General features: G+C 48.6%; 1 long non-coding RNA gene across 1 annotated transcript in view; it reads left to right on the forward strand.

Annotated features, from left to right (window-relative positions):
- Positions 1-27,038, forward strand: part of LOC135898133 (uncharacterized) — a 676,755-nt gene that overhangs the window by 137,467 nt on the left and 512,250 nt on the right. The window contains exon 2 of the long non-coding RNA XR_011512724.1: positions 10,040-10,134. This is a non-coding gene — a long non-coding RNA (uncharacterized lncRNA). The remainder of the gene's footprint in view (positions 1-10,039; positions 10,135-27,038) is intronic.

A 27,038-nucleotide genomic window follows, 5' to 3' on the forward strand; every position in this document is an offset into this window, starting at 1 on the left:
TCTCTCCCGCCACCCTCTCCACGTGTAGGGTGTTTCGTGGTTTAGACGTGAACGACGGATCCGAGACGCATGCGGTCCAGCCGAAAAGTGCCGTGGTTTATTCATTGCCGCTTTTATACATACTCAGGTAGAAGGCGAGGGAGATAAGGAGGGTGGTGAGGTAAGCGAATGCCACTGAGCGCTCGCGGTAATAACAGTGCGCTACACGGGTACGAGACATGCTTTAGGAGGCGAAAAGAAAAGTGAGAAAGGCGTACAACACTTGATATGTAACAGGGCATCGATAATTATCTTTAGGTCACTTGAACGTAGTTGCCCTCGTAACCCAGTCTCTGCGGCGGTCGTCGGTTACTAGCAGACCTTCTGGGGCCTGAGGTTTCCGTCTTCGATTCTGGGCTGCCCGTGGTTAGGTGAGGTCAGTCGGGGGACTCGTCACTCTCGCTCTCTTCATCCGAGGAGCCTTCGGGGTTGCAGAATGGTTCCGATGTTGCCAAGAGGTGTTGGCGGTTGCGACGAAGAACGTTGCACCTTCGTGTGGCGACCAAGTAGGATCGGGGCTGCATCGTGTTGAGGACTTTAGCCTTTGCTCCTCATGTGTTTCCCCGAATTCGGACTACTTGCCATTTGCTTAAAGGCGAAAGGCGGAAGGCGACACTTCGGATGTGCTTGTACATGTTTCCAGGTTGTTGTTCGTAGAGCCTGGCTGAACTCCAGTATCGGCGTCCTCAGTTGCCGACCTTCCGTCCGTCTTCCGTCCGTCTTTTAGCGGGCAGGACCTGTAGCTGAGGAGACCCATCCAAAAGTCATTTTTACATCGAAAGCTGTATATGATTAACATTTCGTAGGTTTTTTGGCCTCCAGCAGCAGAAACGGACTTAGCAATGTCTAACCCGTACACAATGAGTTTCATTGTTTGCTTTGTGTGGGATCACGTACAAATGTAGTGTGGCAACGCAGATGTCAGAATGCGGCACAGATTAGAACGCTCACAGTGAAAAATATTGTGATGACAAGGTTATCGCAGTATATATAAGCAGGAGAGTGTTGTGGCTTAGAGTGGCGTTAAGGCAAGAGATCCGCCAAGCCCATCGACAGCTACGTCAGGTTGTAGAAAATGAAGGAAAAGGGTTTATTGGCTTAGTTTCTCGGCTCCAGTATACGGAAGCCCGCTTCATGCAGGAGCAAGTTAAACGTGCAAGTTCTCATCAGGACCCTCTGTCCTCACTCTCGAAAAGTCTGCGCTTTTAATCCCGTCGTCTTCCCTAGCTGAGTGTACTAGGAAATCTAAAGACTGTCCGGCAGCTAATCACACTCCTCGACTCCGTTGCGATACCACGCCCATGCTTGCAACAACCCGGATTAACTCCGCCTCCGAAGAGACTGGTTTAGAATATGTGGGAAGAAAGCAACCTGCGACTCCCAGGCCTTCGACCATTGTTCCCCTCCTTTTCATCCTTCGCTCAGGCTGCCACGTAATGGTGGCGGTGAGGGCCTTTTGTGGGACCCGTCAAGGGCCGGTGTCCACGCTGCGTTGGCCTCTGGATAGGTGCTGATGGATTGGTGGTGGTTTGACTCGTGGCAGACGTTCAATTAACGCCTTTGTGGTGTTGAGACGTAACAAGAGATATCGACTCTAAAAACAGCTGCGTTATTGATGGGGCGTACACGTAAAGTTCGTACACCCGAGGAACAACATGAGTACGAGGAGCGCCGGAGGGAACAGCAGTGAAAATTTAAACGACGCCGGCGCGAAACGACGACGAACGAAGAACGTTCCCGCGATGCTTGACGAAAATGACAACTATTTTAACTCGGTGAAGATGGAATGGCAGAGAAAGCATTTTCCTTTTCGTTTGAGAGCTTTGACTGTCGTTAGCTTTCGCTGCCATTCCATCTTCACAGATTGGAAGGGTTGTCATTTTTCCTTTCGTCGTTTTTTTTTTAAGATTTCGTTTAACTATCTGTACCCCTTTCTTGCCAGGCCTTTAGACTGCGGAAGCCTTGGGCTTGACGTTGTATGCACAAAACCGTAGTCTTTTCCGAACTTCGCAAACTCTCCGCTGTCGCATTGTGGACCATTGTCGGTGCATACTTCTAGCGGTATCACATAACTATAGCAAAGATTGCACTCAGCCTCTCGATCGTTGTTATGGCAGATGTGTCACCCGTACAATTTCAGGAAAGTTGGAATGCGCGTCATATGCGCACAAGTACGACTTTCCAGCGTGCCGAAAAAGTATCTACGCCGACACGACACCATGCCTGCTTGGGCGCCGGGCGTGTCAGGAGAGGCTTGCGTGGTGGTTGGTAAGCATGCTTTTGGTACACTGCGCATCTTTTAATCATGCAGTAGATGTCCTAATTTAAACCTAGCCACAACATTAGACGATGCGCTCGTGCCTTGCATTTGTTTATACCCATATGCGGCCGTCATGGATCCTGTTCAGCACTCTCACGCCACATGCTGACCGGTATCACCGCTTTGTCGCCTTTAAAAAGCACCCTTTTAATGACTGACAGTTCATCTCTGAATGGCCTTAACCGCCCTTCAACAGTTTCAGTCCTTTTCAAGTATTCCATAACGTTTTGCAAGTAGCAATCGTTCCTTGTCTCCCTTGCTAATCTGTCTTGCATCGCTTCACTCACTATAGGTAGGAAATAGCACTTACTGCATGCATTCAGAGGTACTCGTATGTTCCCTCTCTTCTTCTGGCGTGCCGACTGAAGTCCGTGACAGCAAATCAGCGAGAGCCAGTTGTTTTCCCGGAAAGAACTGCAGTTGAACATCGTATTTCGGTAAACGAAGAAAACGCTGTAGTTGCAGTCGCATTTCGCCATTGGGCTTTTGCGAGGTGGACATCAGAGGGCGGTGATCTGTTTATAGAAGAAGAAGAAGCTAGGGAAATGATGGAGCATGTTTTATTGGAATGTGAAGACATCTGCCCAGCGGTCAATTTAGGCACCAATGGACTCCTTGAAGCCCTTGGGTTCAGCGAGAGCAGGGGGAAAGTAAACATGTCCGCAACAGAGATTAGTAAGAGGTGATTGGAACATTGGTGGAAGGAAAGCAGTGAAACGACAAAAAACGAAGACGTACAAAAACAAAGTTCACAATAGGGGGTCAGAAAATCTGGTTATGGGAATTCATCCTGCGTTTCTTTTTTGTTTTTTTTTTGTTTTTATCTAGGAAGGACATTAGGCAGTATAGTAACAAGGGCTTGGTGACGCAACCCACCGCAAGGTTCCAAAGAGGACGCTCATCACATCCATCCATCCAATAACGTGACGCCCATACGCGAAGTGATGGAATTTTTCGCATCCAACTACAAGAGCCAATGCTTCCTTTTCAATTTGAGAATATCTTTCTTGAGCAGCTACCATGACACATGAGGCATATGCGGCCGGTTTCCACGGGTTGCCATGGTGCCGTATAAAGGAGCGGTGCCTACGCCGTCTTGCAAAGCATCTGCGGTAATTTTCGTCACCCTTTGAGGATCGAATATGGTCAACACCGGTTGTTCGCTAAGGTATTTGCAAATCTGCGCCCTTTCTTTCGCGTGATTGTCGCTTCAGTCAAAAACATAGTTTTTCTTTAAAAGCTGGCGTAACACTTTAATCTTTTCGCCAAGCCCAGGAAGAAACTTCGAGTATAGTAGTTTATGACGCTCAGCGTTCGTTGCACTCCGAGTTTGTCAATGGGCGGAGGCAAACCGAGGACAGCGCTGATTGATGCGGTGCTCCGCCGTATACCTGCTTGAGTGATAATGTCGCCCAAAAAAAGACATTTCTGTGACGCGTACTTCGCACGTCTTCAGGTGAGGCCCGCCTTGTGTGCCGCTTCTAGGACGCTCCTGAACCTTTCGTCGTGCTCCTGGCTGGAGGAACCCCAGATGAGCACGTCGTATCCCGTATATGCGAACGCCTTCAATCCCGTCGAATTTTTCATTTAAAGTCTTCTGGCAAACTTCAGGAGCTGACGCGGTGCCGCACGGGAGTCGCACAAACCTATACCGGCCGAGAGGTGCAGCAAGCGTACATAGCCTCGACGTTTCTTCGTGTAGTGGAACTTTATGGAAACCCGAGTTTGCGTCAAAACGTGGGGAAAAAATCGCCTGTAAGTTCCGCCTCAATATCTTCGCGCCGCGGTATTTCGTATATAGTGTTCACGTTTCAGGCATTCATTAATTCTTCTAGGGTCCATACAAATCCTCAATTTGACATTCTTCTTTTTTTATGATTACCAAAGGACTTACTCAGTCCGCGGGCTCCTCTACTTTGTTGATGAGGCCTGCCCTTAGCATTCTTTCCAGCTCCTCTTGGAGGAGTGTTCGCAACGCAAGAGATGTGCGTCGCACCGTTTGGATTTTGGCAGCTGCATCTTCTCGCTGTACCATCCCGTATTGCTGCTGGGCGCGTCCAGTCCACTTCCTGATTGGTCGAAGTTTCTGGTACATGGCATAAGGCAGAACGTTTGAATTCCAAGCCGCCCCTATTCACCGGCAAGTGGTTTCCAGTCATTCAGACGCGGGCACAGCCTTCTGACACCATGTTTCGTGGTTTAGACGTGAACGATGCATCGGAGGTGCATGCGGCCCAGACGAAAAGTGCCGTGGTGTATCCATTGCTGCTTCTGTACATACTGAAGTAGAGGGAGAGGGAGATAAGAAAGATGGTAAAGTAAGCGGATGCTATATACTGAGCGTGCGCGGTAATGGCAGTGCACTACACGTGCACGATACAGAGGGTAGCCTAACTGAACAGCCTATTTAGCCTCCTTGCCACTTATTTGTCTATCTCTCGTTCCCTCACTCATTTCTTCCATTTCTCTGTAGCATTATCGCTTCACTCTCTCCTTCGGTCCTCTTGCACATTTACTCCTTCCATCGCTCCTTACTCCCGCCGACACGGGAGTAAGGAGCGATGGAAGGAGTGAACGCTCCTTCGTCTGCGTGCACATGTCCTTACTTATTATCCTAAATTTTCGTCTTGAAGTTCATCGCCTCCCTTTTTCTTTAGCACAGCCCACCGAAGCCTGTTCTGACTAACCTACACGAAATCTCCCCTGTTTTATACTCTGACTCACTCGTCTGACCTCCCGCTAAATTTCACTGGCGTTTCTAATTTTGAATATCCAGTATAGCGCTCGGACACAGAAATTATTCGTGCGTTATACGCTTTTCTTTCGTGTCGAAGAAAGCGAGCAGCACTGTTTGAACAGCAGCCAACACTCTCACTCGAACAAAACTTCCTTAATTCTACTCAGCGCATCGGAAAATAAAAATAAGAAGGATTACGGCATACTATAGACTTCTACAACGATTTCGGCACTCTATCTTGTTTATGCACCCGCGTCTTCTCTTTCTTACAACAGTTTTTTTTTTGTCTGCAAACAAAAAAAGTAACTTCAATGAGCACCGAAAAAAAAAATAGAATAGAAGGAATAAGAGGAATAAAAGGGAGAGACCGACGAAAGAAAGCAACACGGACAAAAGGAAAAGAAACCGATTGAGGAGAGGCAAAGGACGAAAGGAACACGGCGAGCATTGGAAAAAAAGGAGAATGACGAAAGCGAGTCAATTCTCGGCGCAAAACAAATCCCCAGCGCTGTCGGAGAAATTCCATTAGAGCGGCGCTTCCCCTGTTTCCCGGTTCATGTCTCAATCATCGAGAGTGTAGTATATATTCCGCGGCCCAAGAGAAGAACGGCGGTGGGTCGCTGCAGCCGCCGCCGCCGCGCGCGCCCTTCCTTTTACGACCGCGAAACGCCGCCAGCGCTCGTCGACGATTTGGTGCCGTCTGCACGAAGCGCTACGAGCCGGAACGGTCCGCCGCCGCCGCCGCCGCCCGAGACATGCCGCCCCGCGCTGATGCCACTGGGTTCCTCGATACGAAGGACATTCTCCATTGCTCTCTTCTGCTGCTTGCGTCGCCCTTTGTGAACAAAAAAAGAAAAAAGAAAAAAGGAAACGAGAAGCAAAGCCAACAAAGCGAGAGCTCTCCGAATCTCCGCTGGTGGCGTGGCAGTGTGAAGAGTGCGTACTTGCCTTTCGCAAAGTGGCAGACGCGTCTGCTTTCTCCTTTTGTGATCCCGATCGCCTCGCGCCGGCGTCTCCTCCTCCTCCTCCTTTTCCTCTCGTTTTACTATTCTCTTCCGGACTCTTGCGTCGTTTACACGAAGTGATTCTATAAACTAAGCGTGCGGTGGCGGCAGTAGCTTCGAGGACGCTGTTCGAGGGTAATGCTAACTCGAATCAACATTTCTCAAGGAGGAAGTCGCGAGTGGGCACCGCCGATCCTCTCTGTCATAATCAGTTCCAGTACAAGTGGACCAGGAATGGAGAAATGACGCGCAACGAAGCGGCCACTGCAGTAAGTTGGGGCCGGGGGAACTAACTGCACGCGCCCATTCAAACAAACAAACAAACAAACAAACAAACAAACAAACAAACAAACAAACAAACAAACAAACAAACAAACGAACGAACGAACGAACGAACGAACGAACGAACGGAATGAACAAGCGGTAACAAAATTTTTCCTTCGTGAACCGTTTGGCATGGGCATCCACTTTCTCTCTCTCTCTCTCTCTCTCTCTCTCTCTATATATATATATATATATATATATATATATATATATATATATATATATATATATATATATATATATACGCTTGGCGGTGCGAATTTTTATTAAAAGGTGCAAATGAGAGAAGCAGGGAGAGAAAGAAAGAGAGAAGAACGGCAGGGAGGTTAACCAGATGCGAGTTTCCGGTTTCCAACCCTGCGCTGGGGGTGCGAGGTGAGATAGGGTTAGAAATAAGGCTAAGAGAGGGATAGAAAAACGCACGAATATGTAGGAAAGACGTTCCAATTACAGGCGTTCACACAGGCTGGTCCATCTTAAGGGGACACTAAAGAGAAAAATGATTTCTTTTGCATCAGTAAATTACCTTTGTACAACACCAAAAACACCATGCCGAAGAACGAAAGACGGGTGGCGACGCCTCCTTGAAGTTCCCGCACCTGGTCGCTGTGACGTCATGGATTTTCGTGGCATCTTCTAGGGCCTACTTAATTATATAGCGGTACAGATTGACTACATTGTGTTCTGGAGGAACCAAGTATTAAACATGGCGAGTTTCGGGAACCTCTACTCAGCCAACGCGGCCCAAATGCGAAAACATACTTTGGAATCACACCTGACGTCACACTGACGTACCGCCGTCGGGATTTCGGCGCGAAATTCAAATACTGATACTTCGGCCTTCATTTTCTCGTCTAATAATCAAACTGTTATTTTGACATGACTGCCTGCAGGGTTCTCAAACACTGCTTTATTAATCTAAACTTATTTATTGTTTCGCTTTAGTGTCCCTTTAAGAAACGCAATAGCGCGTTGCGCAGCATTATGATGCGATGTTCAGTGCCGTCGATGTAAAATGATTTCTTCGGACGTAGGCTGGTGGTCGTCCAACCGGTTGAGCATGACGGAAAGCGGTTGTCTCTGCAAATGAAAAATTATTTGTGAATATTGGCCCAGAAACCTACATCAACCTCGAATGGATTTCTTTTTTAATGAGGTGCCTGTTTTGGAATGTAAAATGCTAGGACAACGACTTAACCACATTGTAGTCTTTTTATTAATGCCTTTTTACAATAAATAACGCGCCTAGACCAAGTATCTATGTGCGATTTTACATACGGGCCTGAGGGTATGCGTAGTGAATGAATGAATTGAAAGACTAATAATAATAACTTCTTGGAATCTATAGCATATCGTGGTATGAAACATAAATACCACGAAACGCAGCATGTTTCCTTTGCGCTCATGCCGCAACGTAATCTAAAATGTTTTTTTACGTCGACGTTTTTTATTCGCAGCCTTTTATCTTGGTACACACCTTTTAGACAAAGAATGACTTAGCCGCTTCTTTGCTTCCCACTGTTTCTCATTTATCATTCCTATGGACGTCGGTTTGGACACCACCTATTCGGAATTATTAAGCATGTGTTTGCAGGAGCTTATTAACTTACTTCGTTCAAAAAAAGAAAAAAAACTAAAAGCGATTTCTTGGAAATTTAGAAAAATAAGGCGTAGTAACTAACGCCACAAGAATGTCCGAAGCCACTACCACAAAGATTAGGCTGACGTGTAATCCATCATTAAGTAAACTACCATTCTCGTGGTAGTCAACTGAACGTTCGCAACATCAGAGTTTCCATTAGTACCAAGAAAAGATGTGCCGCAGAGCACCCTTAAAGAAGGAGATGGTTGATGTGCTCGTGCGATAATAATGTCGAGCTGGCGTTTGCGTTTCGAGGGCTTAGCTTAGCCAACCCTTTGCACGCCCGTTGGCTTTCATTAACTTTCATGTGGTACATTCCATGCGCGATACCGTCGCACTGGGCTGCACTCAAATTAGCTCAGCTTTGTACGTGCAGTGATAGTCGAAGGCAGCCTGTCCGCCTCACCAGCTCACGAACGTATATGTAGAATGCCATGCACTTAGACCGGATGCTATTTGTGTCCGTTCCATACCTCTATGTGTAGGGTTTTTGGTATAAACCCAGCAGCTTGTTTAACGTGCCTTCTGTACAAACATCACTGTTAGTGAGGCAGGCGACAACACCTGTGACATTGCAGCACAAAAAATAACTAATGACAATTCGCTTTCTCCTGCCGCCGCACACAGAAGAAGCAGCTGTTGCCATTTGTGCATAGAAATACACTTGCGTGACATTAAGGAACTAAAAAAAGAGAAAGAACAACGGAAAACGAAAACGGAAAACCCCTTCCATGGGTTTCTGGGATGGTCAATTTCCTTGCGCGCAACTTTTTACCCAGAACCCCACCATAGGATTCCTTTTATGAGAAATAAAGCCATTCATTCATTCATTCATTCATTCATTCATTCATTCATTCATTCATTCATTCATTCGTTCATTCATTCATTCATTCATTCATTCATTCATTCGTTCATTCATTGTTAATTCTTGTGCGCGGTGGGTCGGCGGGCCTTCTCTTGCTTCTGGCCGGCTGATGGCATGGCGCAGTTATGACCGCCAGAAACAGCCTGGTGATCCGAGGAAAGGATCTCGCCACGCCATACTCAGCCGGCGCATGTAACCGGCGTCAAATCGGAGGATAAGTATAAGTACGAGAACTTGACCTAATGACGAATTCGGCAAATCGCTCCGGCGCACACCGGGGCTCCCTCGGGCGACGGTGATTGGACGAAACGGCGCATTGGGCCGCCCCCATGCGCACCGGTGCGATTTGCCGAATTCGCCACAAAACTTCACAAACCGAGCTGATAAGCCAGCACGGACTCCGGCGGCATGGCGAGACAGCGGAAAGCTGCTCACTCATTACAAGTGTGATTGGCGGTGTAGTTTGCCGGCGTCCAAAACCGATTATAGGCGATCTTGCCGCGAAGAAATGTAGATGTCTTGCTTGCTTCTTTACGCCGTTCGTGTACGAACTTGGGTGTGTTTTTACACGCTTTTTCTTTTTTCAGGATAGCTAACTTTCGTCATCGGTTTTCCTCGACCATGCAGATCTATTCCTTGCGCACCACAGAGCGTTGTGGCTTCGGTGTCATGTATACTGTAGGGCTCACAAGTACGCCTACCACCATTGAACTCATTTATACGGGACCAAGTATGTGTAAATGATCACGTGATTCAGTCCTTAATTGATATAAGTCTCTCTATCCCACTCCTTGAGAGCATTAATAGGAAACGCTTAGATTGCGCACGAGTACACATTTGCCGTCACGACGGCCTTCCCGAGCTTCGATCTTATGTCATCCCCACTAGGAAAGGGTTTGCTGTTTAACGGTACTTGTAAAACCCTCACGCTGGTCAGTATAGCAAGGAAAGAAAATGCTCCACGAATACTTCTGTTTCTGTATAGACACGATTTTTAAGAGGTGCCAGCTATTCCTTTTCACGCTAAATAAACGGGCAATAAGGAAAAGAAAAGAAAAAGAAACATGCGTGAATTCGCACAGTAGATTACTCCTTTCTTTCCTTGTAGATTCGCGCTTTCGAGCTGTACCTGCGGCGGACCATTTTCAACCCAGTGGCAAATGGAAGAACGGACTCGACCGAAAAAAGCAGTCTGGAAAAAAGGTAACTTTCCTTGTTGATTCTTCCTCTCGGATGAGAACGATATACGGGATGCGAGCGCGCCCACGTAGCCCGGCTTCGTTTCTGCCCCACCTTGGCTTTTCGAAGTCTGGCCTCCCTCCAAACGAAAGCGCTAGCCCGCAAGAAGCGCCGGCCGAACTTGACGTTCACAACACGGCGAGCTCGAGCTGACTTCAGTTGAGAGAGCCTTCGGCGCAGCCGTTCACTGCATTATACGCGCGCCGCATTCCCGCTCTCCACTTGCAAGGCGGGGCCTCGCAGGTCAATTGACTGAGACCATCGGGGGGCTTCCGCGCGGGCCCAGTGTACCGCGCCGAGGACGACGTCATATTAGTACCGCAGTGAGCGCACGGAGGAGCCTGACGGAACTCTTCTCGGCTGCCCCGCGAGCCACGTATTCGCGCCCCGGGCTCGGTTTCCCGACGGCGGCGGCGGCGGTAGCTCGGCGCAGGTTCGGAGATCCACTGCCAGGCACGCCTCGTTTGCATAGGGGATCGCCGACTCGCATACAAATGGCCGATTTAAGTCGGGGCCTTCAGCCCCCTCCACCCCAGGCGGCAAGTGACGGCTTTCGCCGTATATCTCGCGAAATCACGGATGGCTCCCACGAAGAAACGCAGCACGATGACCCTCGAGAAAAAAAAAACTTAAAAAAGAAATAAAAAATTGAACGGGCTTGTTAAGGTTCGGAGAAAGGGGCATTTCTTGCAGGGAGCGCCGTAACTGTCTCTGCGTGCGGTGGACACCTGCGCTATTTGGCGGTGGCACGGGAGCCACCGGTTTACGCTCGAGGTTTTTATGCGGGCTGTCCCCCAGGGAGATCCGCTGATCTGACGAGTACACGAGGGGAGAATCTTGGGCTAGTTGGCTTGACGCAGTAACTGTTACCGTGGTGTTTATGCGACGCCGGCAATAAAGAACTACAGGGACGGTGCGCTGCGAGGACTCGCGCACCGTCCTTGTCGTTGTCTCTTGGTTACAGTGATCTGACGAGAGTGGGCATATTCGGCATGACGTGCCGATGACAGGACTGTCTAACTCTATGCGACGCAGGGGACGCAGGGCAATGTAACCGTCAGAGGTTGCGATGTTTGCGCGGTATAAGAAGTATATAGAGAGACACGAGCATGGAGAAATCGCGAGCATGAAAACACGAGCGTGACATGAGCATGAAGAAATCGAATTTTTCTTTAAAAATTCCGAAGTCGGTCCACCATGGCGGATAAAAAGACTATTACAGTCGAACGCATTTATAACGAAGTTCTTGGGACCTCCGAAATCATTCGTTATAGAGGTGACTTTGTTGTAAATGACCGCGCACAGCACCACTAACAACAGAACCTGGACAGAATTATTCCTGCCTTATACAGGTAATTTCGGCGTGTAGGTGTTCGTTGTAAAGGTGTTTAACTGTAATATTAAACTTGTTTGAGATGAGCCATGATAAAATGAGCTCATCTTGAGCAGGGCTTGCATGTAGAGGCCCAGAAATCGAATCAGGTGAAATGGTAAAGAAGTAACAGGAAATAACTATATGTTAGAAGTCGGCGCTCTTTTAACTATCTGTGTGTCCTTTGTTACTTATCCCTTATCCCTTGTTACTTATCTGTGTACCTTGTTATCTGTGTGTCCCTTGTTACTAAGTCAGTGTGCGTCACTTCACTTTATTACTGGCATACACGTCCAGGGTATATAACGCACACGCACACGCACACGCACACGCACACACACACACACACACACACACACACACACACACACACACACACATACATACATACATACATACATACATACATACATACATACATACATACATACATACATACATACATACATACATACATACATACATACATACATACATACATACATACATACATACATACATACATACATACATACATACATACATACATACATACATATTATTCTGCACTGCACACAAACGTTGCCAAGACTGAGTGCGCCTATGTACACGTTCGCTCGCGCGTGTATTGAAAAAAAAAAGATGAAAGTAGTAAGCACTCATAGGCGTGCGTGGTCAATCTGTTTTCGAGAAGGAGGAAACATTCTTCTATGTTGGCTCTGGTCCACTCTTGTGTAAGTGCCACTTCCCGGTGGTGAACGAGTGGAGAGGCACTGCTGCTTCTTCCTCCTCTTTCCTATCCTGCATTTCGCATTTTACCTCTGTCGTAATTTCAGGACTTTAATCTCGGCGCTGGTTTATATAGGTAAGCTTCAGAGCGTGGCATCAGGCCAGTCGTAGCCGCTAGCGGCCTGACCACGCTCCCCAAGGTCATTATTTTTCTCTTCTGTAGCATGGGCTGACAGGTAGAACCTAACTGCCACTCTGGGGAGCCGGAGTTCAAATGCTCTCGGGGCACTGGCCATTTTAAATGCGAAGCATTTCTTGGCGAACACTTGTCACTTTGACAGTGTCTATCTAGCCGCCTTTGTCTTGGTACTCTCATGGCCGTTTCGTTAACTTGTTAGGTACCGAAATTGTCGTAGTATGACAAGAGTGTATAACGAACATTAATGATCGGTCGTGACATGAATATCATGACATGTGTGTCATGCAGGTCATAAAACAACCGCCTACGTCTTGGTGCTCTCATGGTCGTTTAGTTATCTTCGTAGGTACTAAAATTGCCATAGCGGGACAAGAGGGTATGAGGAATAAAAATCATAGGTCATAGCATGACTATCATGACATAAGTGTCATGTAGGTCATAAAACAGCCCCCTACGTCTTCATGCTCTCATGGTCTCAGTGTACGACGAACATAAATGATAGGTCATGACATGAATGCCATGACATGCGTGTCACTTAGGTCATGAAACAGCTGCCTAGGTCTTGGTGCTTTCATGGTCGTTTCGTTAACTTGGTAGGCGCCCCGCACACTGCTTCGCATAAAATCGATTCCCACAGGGCGTCGGATCTGCCGGCTTTTTTTTCTTCTTCATTTCATCAGAAACTCGCAAAGCACTTTGGGATTCCTGCGACGGACAGTGGAGGACACCGGTGCCAGCGGCGGACATCAAAACGGCTTGGAAAGTGAGCCCATTGCAGGCTATCGCTACCAGAATTCTGCTTTCAGTCTGGCATTGTCCGCAATTTCCAATGCAATCTACCTTCTTTCTGCGGTGCTTGCAGGTACTGACGCGCTGTCTATCCACTCGTTGTAGGCCCCAACAATAAGAGACATAACAACGATAATTACCCACTCAAATATTGCATCCACTCCGTGCTTCCCGACTCGTGGAGCAATAACAATTGCCACTGCAGGGACACGCGTGATGACAAAGCGGCAGCAGTTCGAGTACGCCATAGCGCGATAAGCTCCACTGCGTATCACTTGCTGCCTACGTCGTTGCGGTTAATAACGACTAATGGATATATGCAAATGCTACGGGTTGCTGAATATCAGTCCCGCATGCTACAGACATTCATCGCTGCATCGCGACGAAAATGGCAACGCCCGGCGCTAGGATGCCGCGAAACAGTTCATATACCGCACCATTCACGTGGTGTCACAGCCAAATGCTCACGACAAGTAACGGCACTTTCCCGAAGCTCGCCAATGTCCCAACAGAGCTCGGACGTTCGACTATAGCACAATTATTCCTGTAGGATGCGCCTATAGACTTCCTGGAAAGTACGGCGACTGCACAACGAGGACCTGCACAAAGGAGATATAGAAACTTATAATGGCCGGCATGAATGGGAGTTGGGGGAACTGTAGTTGAATGGATGTAAGCAATTGATGAAAAGCGCTGGTCAGCTGCATCAAAGTACCCGCCACTGTAGCTCAGTGGCTATGGCATGCACGGCTGGGCACGCGGTCGCGGGTTCGATTCCTGCCGCAGCGGCCACATTTCTGCGGCGGCAGAAAGCAGAACCATGTACACCGTGCGTGGGCGCACGCTATACAGAACCCCGGATGTCCTAAATTAATCCGAAGTCCCCCAGTACGAAGCGCCTCATAATGAGATCGTGGTTTTTGATACGTGAAACCCCAGACGTTTAATAGTTCCACCTGAGCGATGTTAGTGCAATGAAAGGGCGAAAACGCAAGCTTGCTGAGAATTTTCAAACAATAACAACAACGTGTCGAAGAAAAGTCTGCAGAGGAAGGGGCATATTTAAAGTAATCAATTAAAGGATAATGTCGTTTTAATGCCGAGGAACAAAAGTTATGCCCAGGCATGTGAATGGGAGACTGCACACTAACGCGAACGTCGGATGCGGCATGGAAATATTTACTCTTCCGTGACGTGCGCATGTAGATATACACGAGATAAAGAGGGCCTCTCTCGTTCCAGATGGAGAAACTAAACAATATAGCGATAATAAGCCTAGCCGACTCGCCTCGCTTATCCCTTCGCGCGAGCTTATCCGCTGTAATTGTATATATAAACCCACACAACTGCCTCCCCGTGTCAGGTTATAACGATAACAATTAGCACCGAAACAGCCTCGTCGGACATTGTGCTCAGCAGCTGCAATTAACTATGTGCCCTAGGTATGTCATGTCCCGACAGAGCTGCATGAAACGAAGCAGAGAATAACGGTTTTCTATCGCGCCCCATCAACCTAATCTCGAACAGCTGCGGAATTCGCGGCTGACGATCATTTAATCCGCGCGCGCAGAATCCCCGCAGTACGCTTCAACTGATCGCGACGAATTGGCTCAGTTCACCACAGCAATCACGCTGCATAGTTTGAGATCTCGTTTAATCGGGGACGACGCGCGCGCAGGCAAAGCTTCAACTCTTCGTATGCGCTTAAACGCTGTGTGCGCATTTGCTTGTGATTCGCAGAAGCATCGGTCTCCTCTGGCAACGTTGCTCTAAGCGGATAAATCTATATACGTGCGCAACTGCGGCGTCGCTTGTCTGTGCGCACCGGAAGGCAATTAGAGCGTCTGGCGCGGCCGTCTGCGCGCCGAGTTTTCGACGTCCTGTGCGCCGCGCGGTCGGTGCTCGCCCCCATCGTTATCCGACGCCGGCGGTATGCCTGGCTTTCGCGTATAGTCAGTCACAGAGCGCCGTGCCTTTATTGCCGCGCGAGCCGGCTTCTATAGCGACAACTACATCGGCAGCGACTGCAAACGACAACTACGCACATACGTACTATACACAAGCGCGCCAGTCGCGCGGCCGTCAAGCGGTGCGGCATTACGCTCTATTAAGCACGTCCTTCCATCGCTCGCTTCGTTTTCGTTTTGTCACTTGTTGCGGCACTCATTTCGCGGGCGTCTGTGTGTCCGATCGCTCCCTTCCTTTGCCGTCTGGAAAGTCGCAGAGAGACTGGCGGTGCGGAGTCGTACGTAGAGCGTTGCACGTTGCACGCATGCGTTGATGGATTGCTTGGCCCGAGAACGCAGGCGACGGCTTTTGCAGTTAAACGCGGAGCGCGTGGCAGCGTCATTCGTTTTGCGGAGAGGGCCGCGCGATCTTTCTGTTGTTGAAGCGACATCCGAGACGCAGTGTGTCGCACAACCATCCCAAGAACGCGTGCTGAAATTCCGCATCTAAGAAAAAAAAAGACAGAAAAAGAAAAGAAAGAGAAGACCGAGTCAATAGAGATGAATTGAAAGTCCGCATACATACGTGCAGGATATGCTGTCGTAAGGCAACACATTTTCCTGCCTCTGGCTACAACTGTTCTGAAAATGCCCGGAGACTAACATGTGAACATTTACAGAGAAAATAATATTAATCATAACCAGAGGTTTTGTCGTATAGTCATAATATGGAATACCATATCGCAGTAATTGCATGTTTCGTTAACCCCTAACAAAGTAATGAGGTAGGGCTCTTCGAGGAGTGGAAGGTTGCCTTTTTGCCGTCGTTGGTTACAATTCCTCACATGCTTGCATTTACTTCATGGAGCCTTCAAACTCGCATATATGTAGCTGTACATTTTTCAGCATTGTCTACCAAGATCCCAAACCATCCTGATAAGCTTCGGCTCGATTCAGCCCCATATGCAGGGCTTAGTAGACGTCCTTAACTTTTTTCATTTCGAGTAGCAGGTGTCGAGGTAACATGAAGCTCATAAAGTGTATGAGAAACTTGTAGGCTTTCTTGTGGATTATAGTATCGCCAATCGCTTAATGAATATGTGATGAAATAAAGGCAGAAGAAAGCGACATCTCGAACGCCACACTGGCGTCAGAAAAGCCGTCTCGCGAAGATCACATATTCCTTCGAGCGCAGAGGGTATACGGGGCCACTGAGATGAAGTTACGTCATCGGGTGTGTACTCCCTTATTGCGAGACGCAACAGCAGGATGTCGGCCTGACACGTCCCCACAACTTGCGCCGAAGCTGCGGATGCAGAGACCGAAATGACGTGCCCGTCCTCGCGCCTGCACTCGGGCCTTTCCCTCAGCCAAAGTGAGAAAGACAAGCTGCGCTTCGTCCGTCTCCCGCCGCCCGCTGGGGCGGCTTGCGTGACGCCAGTCACCGCTGCAGCGTCGGCGGGGGACGGCGCGAAGCCTACTCAGTAGAGCCGAGCAGCGTTGGAAAGACTGCACGGTGCACGCAGGCGCTTAGTAGTTCGCCGAAGAAAGTACAACCCACCGTCTCGACGCACCTCGTGCCGCTATTTACAACACCGTCCAACGCTCACGTATTCTCACTAACTCAGCAGAGTGCTTCAATGCCGTGCTCAGCGACGCGTCTTGCGCTGCCGTCTGCTTGCCGATTTTGACAGCAGACGTCGAGGCGCAGACGGATGAGCGTACACGCCGCTCGCTTGAACGTGGTGCACCGGTACACGGCTCTCTCTCACCTGCTTGGCTGACGACATGTCCCACGGCTTCTGCAGCGCTGTACGGTATTAGTGTGCGCACATGGGTTGCGGCGACGGGGAGAAGAGTTCTGTCGGCGCGTCAAGCATTGTGTGCGCACCGCTGTTTGGAACTCCGCCCACGAGAAGTGATCGACCCCGGCCGGCTGGCCTTGGCGCCTTCGCCGAGGGAGGCACCGATCATCGCCCAGTCGGCACACTCAAGGGCACGGAGTGCTGACGGGCTCACCTGTCCGAACAACAACAAGCGGCAAATTAAAGACCTGCGCGTCGAACAGGCTTGCTTGAGCGTACGAAGCATAACTCTTACGCGGTGGGCCACGGCCGCGGCGGCTACTACAAACGGTGTTCTATTCTTGTGCCTCGGCGTGGATGCCGCATACGCTGCCCCGGTCGGTGATAGGCGTTTCAGCACCGAAGCGGCCCCCTTGCGCTAAGCGCGCGTGCCGTGAGGCTTCGGCTAGTTTCTTCGAGCGGGGATGTGGCTTTCCACTTAGTGACGTAGCTCGTTCTCAAGGCGGTGACCTCTCCGGGGCTATTCTTCACAGTTGATAGCTGTACGGGTATGGACGATCTCGCTGGCAATGATCTCTGCTAAACGTTGCGTTCCTGCGCTGGAGATTGTGAGGAAAGCTGAAGATATCAACCGTGCTACGTGCAGGGCTTACTCCTTGAGATGGAGGGGATCAATATGACGTGATTCTTACTGCTGGATCTTTATGCAGTGATTTATGCTTTCGCTGCCACCATCAACGTTAATATGCCTCGCTTTAAACGAAGGCCAGCAGGGCTTTAGGAAAGCGAGTCTCCGGTCCTCTTGCTGTCTTGTAATTGTAGGGATGAAGTGCGTTGACTGTAGGCATTAACCATATACGAGCCGACGTGTGGAATGTAAGTGCCGCTATCGGGTGTGTTGGTGACACGCGAACAACCCATATCCTTGCCGCGCGTTTGGTGGTGCTCTCCGCTCAGAAACCGTTTACGACCGTGCGAATAAGCAGCCCTCCAGTCTTCTCGCATTACACCCATCCTTGCTCGCTCGGTCGCATTTCTTTCATACGATAAAGAACTGCATCGCGTTGCTTGAAATCTCTGTAAGCATCGGCATGATCAGTGGGATCGAACGCTGTTACGGGAAGCTCGCCAACCATGACTTTTTTGTTATTGTTGTTGTTCAAGTGAGAACACGTGATCAATATCCATGCTTGATTCTCTCTCGTGGCGTCCACTATAGCCAGTGGAGGTGCTGGAGGCAGGTGCTGTACATTCTTTCTGGTTTTACGGCAAATAGGTATTCTTCGATATATAACATTCGAGGAGAAGTTGATTTCCGAGGGTCGCATACATATAAGGAAGAAGAAACTTTTCTCTGTCACAGTTACGCAATGTACCAGCCTCCCATCGACGAAAACAGTCAGTCCTATCTTTCTTTCCACCAAACCAGTCAGACGCAGACATTCCTTTCAGACTTCAATCCAAGCGGCTTTTTGAGCTCGGAAAGGAAGAACAGGGGGTCCGAGTCAATCGAAGACAGCCGTACACGTATCACACTGGATTGTTATTCCAATGGCAGGCACAGAAACGAGCAGGAGAAAAGTATAAGCACCGACTAGGGAGAAATAAGAGCGGCTTTGAAGTAACGATTTTCATTATAACATCGAGAATAAAATAAAATAAACGAAAGCTCTTGCTTTTCGGGTGAGGGAGTTTGTATCTCATTACGGCTTCCTAAACTCCGCGGTTTGAGTCTTAGCACTCCTCCGTTGTTCGCCGGTGATATTTCTCAGCTTCTTTTTTTGTTGCCTTCACTTTTTTTTTCTTTAATGATGGTGCTTAAGACGCAACTGCTGACGAGCGAAAACGCTTCCACCGTCCCACCGAAGGCTGGTCGTTGTCACGTCGCTCGCGAAGAATAATCCCTGTCGTGTTACAACTCTCCGCTGACTCTCTCTTTGTCGACAGATCAGTTCCGTCGTCAGTAATTAGCTCGCGTACACTTGACACTCACTATACTTGAGGCTTCATGGATTAGAGAACAGAAACGAGCTGACGATATTGTATCGGAATTAGGAGGAAAGAGACGACCTATATGAGGGATGATGTGAGCCTATCTAGAACCCATAACCTGTGGTGTATTGCAGTAGCTTAGTGGCTATACTATAAAGTATCGAAACATGTATGTTTCCACACTCCGGGAATAAGAGTGAGTGTTCAGGCTTGATTATTCGTGGGTACATTGAGGAAGCCGGTTGGCGCATAAAGGCGATGTAGGCAGCATTGTAAATTTTTTTCTAAATCCGAAAGACCTAATTAAGCTTGCGATGGGGAGCTGAGGTCTCTGCGATCTCACGGTGGCGTCACACACATTAGACTGGCGCCTCATTACAAACAGTGCGTCGTTTGTCGAAGAAATGAACGTGTGAAATACCTCACTTGCCGGCGGCTCACTCTGCAGGTGGGAGCTATCGGCCTGTGCACGTGACCTCATATATCCGAGCGCGCAGGTTTTGAAGTATCAACGAGGCCGTCAAAACGCAGTCCGACAGATTTCGCGACATGTTTGAGTGGTGCGGGCCTAATGAGACAAAGCTTTAAATCTCAAACAGCGAATGTCCAGAAAACGCAGTGTAGATCGTCACCAGGCGGAGCTTCCGTCATCGCTGAACAACTGCAGAACGTGGCACCCGGCGTACAGAGTTTCTCAAAAGTTTCAAAGCCCGTTTTGAAATCACCGGATGTGTCACCGGCCACTGGTCGAGGAGCCTTGGCAATACACCTAGGGACGTACTCTGTAAGGGTCCACCTAGTGGGCATGTTCATTTCGTCCGTTGTTGAAGTTCTGATTGGCTTCCCTGCCCGTCCGCAGCCTCCAGGTGCCATAGTCAATTAGCACTTCAGCAGCAGGAGAAATGGACATGTCCACTAGGTGGACTTTTTCAGAGTGCCTCTCCTGGCGCTCTACAACTCAGAAGAGCTTAGTGCATCATCCCCTCCGCCTCGTTGGCTTACAAGTTTACAAGAAACCATGGTACTCACACTGACGACATGTCCTGTCATGCGCTCTGCGGCTTACAAACTTGTGACAAAAACTGCGCATATTGCTCGTGGAGCCCTTTATGTGCGAACGCCGCGGTAAATTCATACGTGTCTGCACGTATGTTGCAGACGTTTGCAAAGTTGGCTTTGCCACACTCAGAAGCTGTATGTGGCGAAGCCCACTTCTGCGTTATTCTTTCGTCCCATCATCGATTGCCAGTGTAATGGATCGAAGTATTTGAGAGAGCGAGTCATTGGGAACACTGCGGTCATTAAATATAACACGTTAGAAATCAAGGCACGCTTGGCCACAGCGGACTGGGGTCCACTCAACACAATGAGAACATTAACTACGAGCACGGCGGGTGCCAGGCATGCTCCAGGATGCAATGCTACGCGACGCAGCGCACGCTGCGAACACTGTATTTTGACAAGCGCGTCATCTAGTAGCCAGATATCCTCCTTACTGAGAGACCTCTCTATTATATATGTGGTCACATGTGTGATACAAGAGCGAGGCTTAGTGCATTTGCGCTCACTGAATAGCCGTTTGACTTTTCCGCGGGGGTTGAGTATGGTCCTGTCGGACTTAATAAGGAGTTCGGTACACCGACGAGGTGTTAGTGAGCCTAAACATTAATCGAAGAGAGCGAGAGAACGGTAACGGAAGTGTTCAATGAAAACAGAGGATGTCAGCTTCACATGTGCGCAGAGCTTGCTACTTTATAAGTGTTTAAGATCAGGCAAAGAGCGAAAAAGTATAAACAAAAGGAGAAAAAAAGGGGAACAAACAAACAAATGAAGCCCAGATGACTAACAAAATGACAGATAGTCACTCTCTCGCTGGTCCACGCCTGCTCCATAAGGAATGACAACGGTTCTTTTCCTCTTTCGAGCGTTCCTTTGGTGTTTAGCCAAGACCACCTGGATGCAGGAATACCACGGTAATACTCAAAGCAGTGACGTCAGACGCGGAGCACTCGAACTGGGACTGCTAGTTAGCGACCAGAGACGCTTTCGCGCTCACGTTCTCCATACGCTAATATTTACGCTGCACAACATACGCTAAATCTTGCTGTCGGCATTTCTAAAGATCGTTTTACACTGACGTTCTCTGTTTGCCCAGAAATGATAGGCCGTTAAACAGTTCTTTTGTCTCTTAGTTCTTTTATCACTAATTTGTCACCTCTCCCTGTTATGTCTGTTTATTGTTCTGTGCCATTACATTAAGTGCAGCGTTAAAAAGGCTGTCCTCTGGTTATGGCACTTGGGCACTTCTGAAAATGAATGAATGAATGAATGAATGAATGAATGTTTCTGCCACTGCGTCGTCTGCACTTGTAACGAATGAGTGGCGTGACCGGTCCGAGTGCCAAAGCTTTCCTTTGTATAAGAACACATTTAATATTTTTTTTGCTGAATAAATAATATATGAAGAGATTACGCCTTGCTAATAAGGAAGTCGCATATATTCCGGGTAAAAATAAAGCTATTGCACGGGGATGCATGGAGATATCGCAGTACGCAAAGGAACCGTTTTACTATAAGGACTGATCTGTGTGGCGCTCGTACGAGCGCACTTTGTCGCCTTCTATCGTAGCATGTCTTTCTCCGTCTCCCTGTCACGCCTCGATTTTTTTCTTTCTTTTTTTGCTTTCTCTCACGGGACGCTGTTCCCTCTACTTTCGCAGCCCTCGCCACGCCTAACTGTAGACCTCGAGCAAAGAAAGAAAAGACTGCTTGCATACATAGAACAATAAGCAAACAGCACGGCTCAACAAGCGTGCGCGGCTCTGCACACGTCACTCTCTCGCCCTGACATCGATACAGGGAGCCAGGTTAAAAGGGGGCGACGGCGTCTAGCATCGGGCGCTAGGAAACACGCTTGGCCGTCGTCCGCAATCTATCTACCCGAAAACACGCGCATCGACACGCAAGCGTGCTCCCTCTGGCGTGACACTTATACACCGGGGCGACAACACGGCGATTCCGTGCCACCTCCCCTCCCCTTTCCATCGACACCGCCCTCCCTCCTCTCACGGTATGAGCTATTTTGTTGACCACCGTGTAATAGCGTTTTCAACCGTTGGCAGCAGAATCTACAGTTAAGGCATCGGTGGGAAAATCGCGCCTGCAATTCTGAATGTAATACGGATTCCCCCGCTGTTTGGCTCAGTGGCGATTGCGCCATTCCGTGCTACTCTTGCATCGCTCGCTTTCTTATCGTGTAACCTACGCCGGCTTACTACCTTATTTTGCCGCAAATTATAGAGATTATGTGGCTACTTTATGTGTTTCGAAGCTGACCAGGACGAAACGTCGGTGCGGCTGAACCCGTTGTCGTTTAGTCCGCTGCACCTTTTTGAGCCCTCTGGCACATCTTTCCTCCAAGAAACCTTGTATTGCTCTTAACAGAGTTCCGCAACACTGCAACAAGTTACGATAATTCTGATGGTATCACAAATTCAGTGAGTATAAAAGAGAACACTGGCAGAATCTTTATAATTAAGAGAGATCAGGACCATTTCATCTGTGACGATGGATCGCTACTATTATTCTAATAAAGCTCAATACATGTATCTTTTTCCACCTGCGCAATGATTTGGAATTTAAACTATGGGAAACGATAACAGTCAAGGGCCTTCCTAAAATTGCAACCCTCCAATGCGTAAATATAGGCCACAGGGAAGAGTCAATTCCACTTAAGTTCAGTTTAAACGATCAGATTATTAATTAAAAAGCGATTGTCCTAATTCCTGAACCACGAGTTTTCTGCATGTACAGCGGCACCACTCGGGCATTTGACGCCGCGAATCGCCCCATATTTTCGCACACTCGGGTCAATTTTGCATAAGAAATGTTCCAGGTTTTCTAGGTTGACCCATTACACTAGTACGGTTTCTTATCGGTAAACATTTACAAGCTGCGAGCAGACTTCCCGACAGTTTAAGTCGTCATGGACAGTTGCGTGGTGCGCGCATTCGACGGCGGCGTAGCTTCCTGTCCCCCATTTTTCGCATGCTTAGTGGCTTATCAAGTCCCGTACTCACGGTATAAGACCAGCCAGTTCGCAGCTTCGAAATAACGATTTATCAATCTTTGTTAACTTCGTGTCCGTTTGTTGGGATTTTACGAAACTACTACAGAATACGACAAACAGTTTACTCGCCATCCCATCCCTGCGGAAGTGGATGTCCAACGAAGCTGTTGCGAAACCGCCACTACAACTGCTGAGGGGGCGTATACAAGCAACGCTTTATTGATGCATTCGGTTGCTTGTTTTGTACTTGTTCTTTATTGAAACGTCCGTTGTTCTGTGCGTCGTATGGGTGATTTCAATGAATGTATGCACTGTTCCCTTCAGTTTGCTGAGCGCCTATAGCCTCTGCCTTACGGGGTTATGAACCATTGCGTATTCTGCTTGCTTACGGGGGTGTGAGCAACTGCTTACGGGGGTATGAGACCATTGCTGATGATAATAGATGCTTCTTTGAGCTTGTTCTTTATCGAAACGTACACTGTTATGTACGTTGTATGCGCGATTCCAACAAATGTGTGCACGTTCGCTTCACTTTGCTGACTTCGTGTAGCCTCTCCATTACGAGGGGGATGAATAATTGCATTTTTGTTTGCTAACGAGGGTATGGACCATTGCTTATGGTGATAATTTCTGATCATGGACGGACACGAAATATGCCGACCACCGAGATAGCCAGCAGCTTTGCTGTAAAGCTACAGAAGCGTCTGTAGCCACGTGAAATCGCGCAGCTGAGCCCGATTGCTCCCGTTTTTTTTTTTTCGCGTCTCTTTTCTTTTTCTTTACTAAAGGGGTCGGAGAGGCTTCGAGCGAGAGAAGCTAAGTAAATCAGGCCTAAGAGTGAACAACAAATGAAAAAAAAAGATATGAGGAAACGGATAGAGAGAGAGAATAACGTCACAAGAAGTAGAAAAGTAAACGGGGCTTTCCTTTTATTGGGTTGTGGATTGCGCACAAATCTCCGTATATCGCGCGTTCCGACTGCGTGTCGGCGCCTTGTACGATTCTCGAACGAAACACAGTCCGGGTGCCCGAAACACGGCGATGGGGTGGCCATAAAACCGGGGCCCTCCACGGAACGATATTTTACAAGCACGGCGCGTAGTGAGAGAGAGAGAGAGAACCGAGACCGAAGGGAGCGGTTGTGTATGTGAGTGAGCAAAGGTTTAGAGATTGGGGAGGCGAGTGGATTGATTCAGTTTTCGTTCGCTCGCGGCAATGGCCCGGCGCGACCATTACTTGCTTTTGTCCTCCGCCCACTGGGTTTTTGCTGTCTCGCAAAGCACGCGCGTCTGTCTCCCCGAGCTGCTCGGACATTTTCGACTATCGAACGTCGATTCACTCGTCGCGCCTTTTCCCATTATATTTTTTAAATTCCTTTTTCTCGTGTTTTCACTGGAACGTTCTCGAGCGTGACATTGGGCACTGATTTGACTTATTGTTTCTTTTTTTTTTGCGGCACCATTTGACGAACGTCGAAAACCGTTGACCCCTTTTGCTTAATTGACTGAATAGACGCTGCAGCAAGGGAAACCAACGCTTCGTTAACGAATTTTCAACTTATATAGTGCGTGTGATTGATCTAGACTGATGTTTTCTTCCTTTCTCATCCCCGTCCCCTCTCCACGTGTAGGGTAGCAAACTGGACAAAATCTAGTTACATTTCTTTACCGTTGCTCTCTCTCTCTCTCTCTCTCTCTCTCTCTCTCTCTCTCTCTTTTTCTTTTTCAGAGAGTACCATCGACGATCATTTCAGATTGTCGCTACGAATTGCGTGCAATGAAAAATTCCCAAAATCATTGCAAGAAAAGTGTGTGCGCTATAGGGGGGAACAGGTGCTGGGTAGTTTGAAAAAGAAAGAATTGATGAAGCAAAAAGAAAAAAAGAAAGACCACTTTGTATACAAAAGTAGTAAGAAGCCGGGATCGGTCGCATACGGAACGCACTTTATAAACTGTTTCCCCACGTCTTCCTCTTCGTGATGCGCTGTCCGGTTATTACCGACTGCTGAAACGCGCTCTAGTCCCATGCTATAGTACTTAAGCGCCAGTAGTACTGACGTGCCACCAGAAGAGCAGTTGCTATAGCAACCAACCGTGTTCTCGCGGCAAACGATAGTGTATGGATGAAACCGCTCGGAGCCGTCGTCGCAGACTCCAGTCCCGTGGAGGCCGTACCAGGAGACGACAGCCAGCCCGGTGGATCTATCCCGCAAAGCCGGCCACATTCCGGTGAGGGCGGTATGCAAAAATGCTCGCGAGCACCGTCGTTTTGTGTGCTCGTTTGAGATACCCAGCCGGTCGTAATTATACGATTCCAATAAGTCCCGTTGTTGTTTTGATGCGTATAGGTCGATGAATAATTCAGTAAATTCGAAATAGGATGGCAACTTGGCTGGCTTTCCACCGGCACAACCGCTTTCTTTCCCTCATGGTGCCGGCTGCCGGTTCGACCTCCCTCCCTCTCACGGGCACAGATATTTTGCCGGTTTTTCGGCTGTTTCTGGATCGGCACATTATAAGCTGCATCGTAAGCGCTCTGTTGGGCGATCACTCGTACCAGGCAACTGAATTGCCGCAAGCGCATTTATTCACAATTCCTTACAATCTCCTGAATTCTTTACGGCATCATTCTCTTCCTTCAAATAAATTTTCTCTCTCTCCATATAGCATCGTTTATTTTGTTGACACCTGGACTTTCGCGCATTGACGTGTTGCTGGTACGCCATTAATATGCCTTACGAAAAAACATATTTTTTACAACAGTATGAAGAGTTGAAAAATGTATGAAATTCTGTTTTCTGAGGCGTCCAAAGAGTGGTCGTTATATATAGTCTGAAGAATGTGCGAATCAGCGCAACTGCGCGCTACGTAGACATTTTAACAAGATACTCTAAATAGGCGCTGCTCATGTTAGGGACTACATACTGCGGTGGAGGCAGCAGCTGATTGTATTGAAGGTGAAGAAAAAACACGGGCCGAATTCACGATGCTTTTCGTTCGTAAGTTCTGAATGCCATTGGTTGCCCACCGTCGCTAATATGATATGTCCATCATCAGAATTGGCTGGAATTCGCTCTAACAAGCAATTCTAGTGCATCAGCGTTCTGTGAATACGGGTCCGGGCACAAGATCATGACTTCCGCACGATTTTTGAAAACCAGGTATCTCCGGCCGCTCACTTGCTGAAGAGACGAGTTTGTTCGCGGGACTCCACGGGAAGCCTGTAAACATCAGAGGCCATGACAGCGAGAGAGAGAGAGAGAGAGAAGAAAGAAATAATGTGAAAGGTTACCGAATACCAAGCTACGAAACGTTTTTTCTCGCATACTGATCGCGCCACCTCGATCCCGCGGCTTAAATGCATTACGCAGTAAACAGCACTCGTGGCACTCTCGAGGGCAAGAAAGCCGCTGTCCCAAGGAACAGAGATCCGCGTGCTCGGTCTAAGTGGATTACGCACCTCGGTTGTTTGTGGCCCTCGCTCTCTGTGCCCGTACATCCCCTCCTAATCTTGATCCCCAAGAGCTGCCCAGGGCACGGGGCACCGGACGGACGGGGAGCGGACCGGGAACGGAGGAGAGGACGAGACGGCCTCGCGAGTAATTATTGATCGCGGATGATCCTCAGGGACTTATCGAGTTGCTTGATTGGGTTTCGCGCCGGGGTCCCGCAGCGCCGACAAACGTCGTCGCGTCACCGCCGCCTACGTACGCGCGAAGAGCATGCGTGCTTGCTCGCACGGTTCTTCTGTGCGAACCCGATGTACACGCTGCGTGGTCAAGCTCTCGAAATGACAGCTTTTTTTCCGCACGCCCCTTCGTATCAATACACTGTACTGATGCGAAAATTAACATCATTCTCATTCTCATTGTCATAGGGGACAGTGCATGATAGCGTTGTTCCGTCTTTCGTCATCGGCACCCATCATGTGCTTTAAGTTCACTTGCTCGGGCGAAGGAAACTCGTATTTGTCACCACTTACCTCTCTC

This window comes from Dermacentor albipictus, chromosome 3 (assembly GCF_038994185.2).
Source record: "Dermacentor albipictus isolate Rhodes 1998 colony chromosome 3, USDA_Dalb.pri_finalv2, whole genome shotgun sequence".
In the NCBI taxonomy this organism is placed as follows: Eukaryota; Metazoa; Arthropoda; class Arachnida; order Ixodida; family Ixodidae; genus Dermacentor; species Dermacentor albipictus.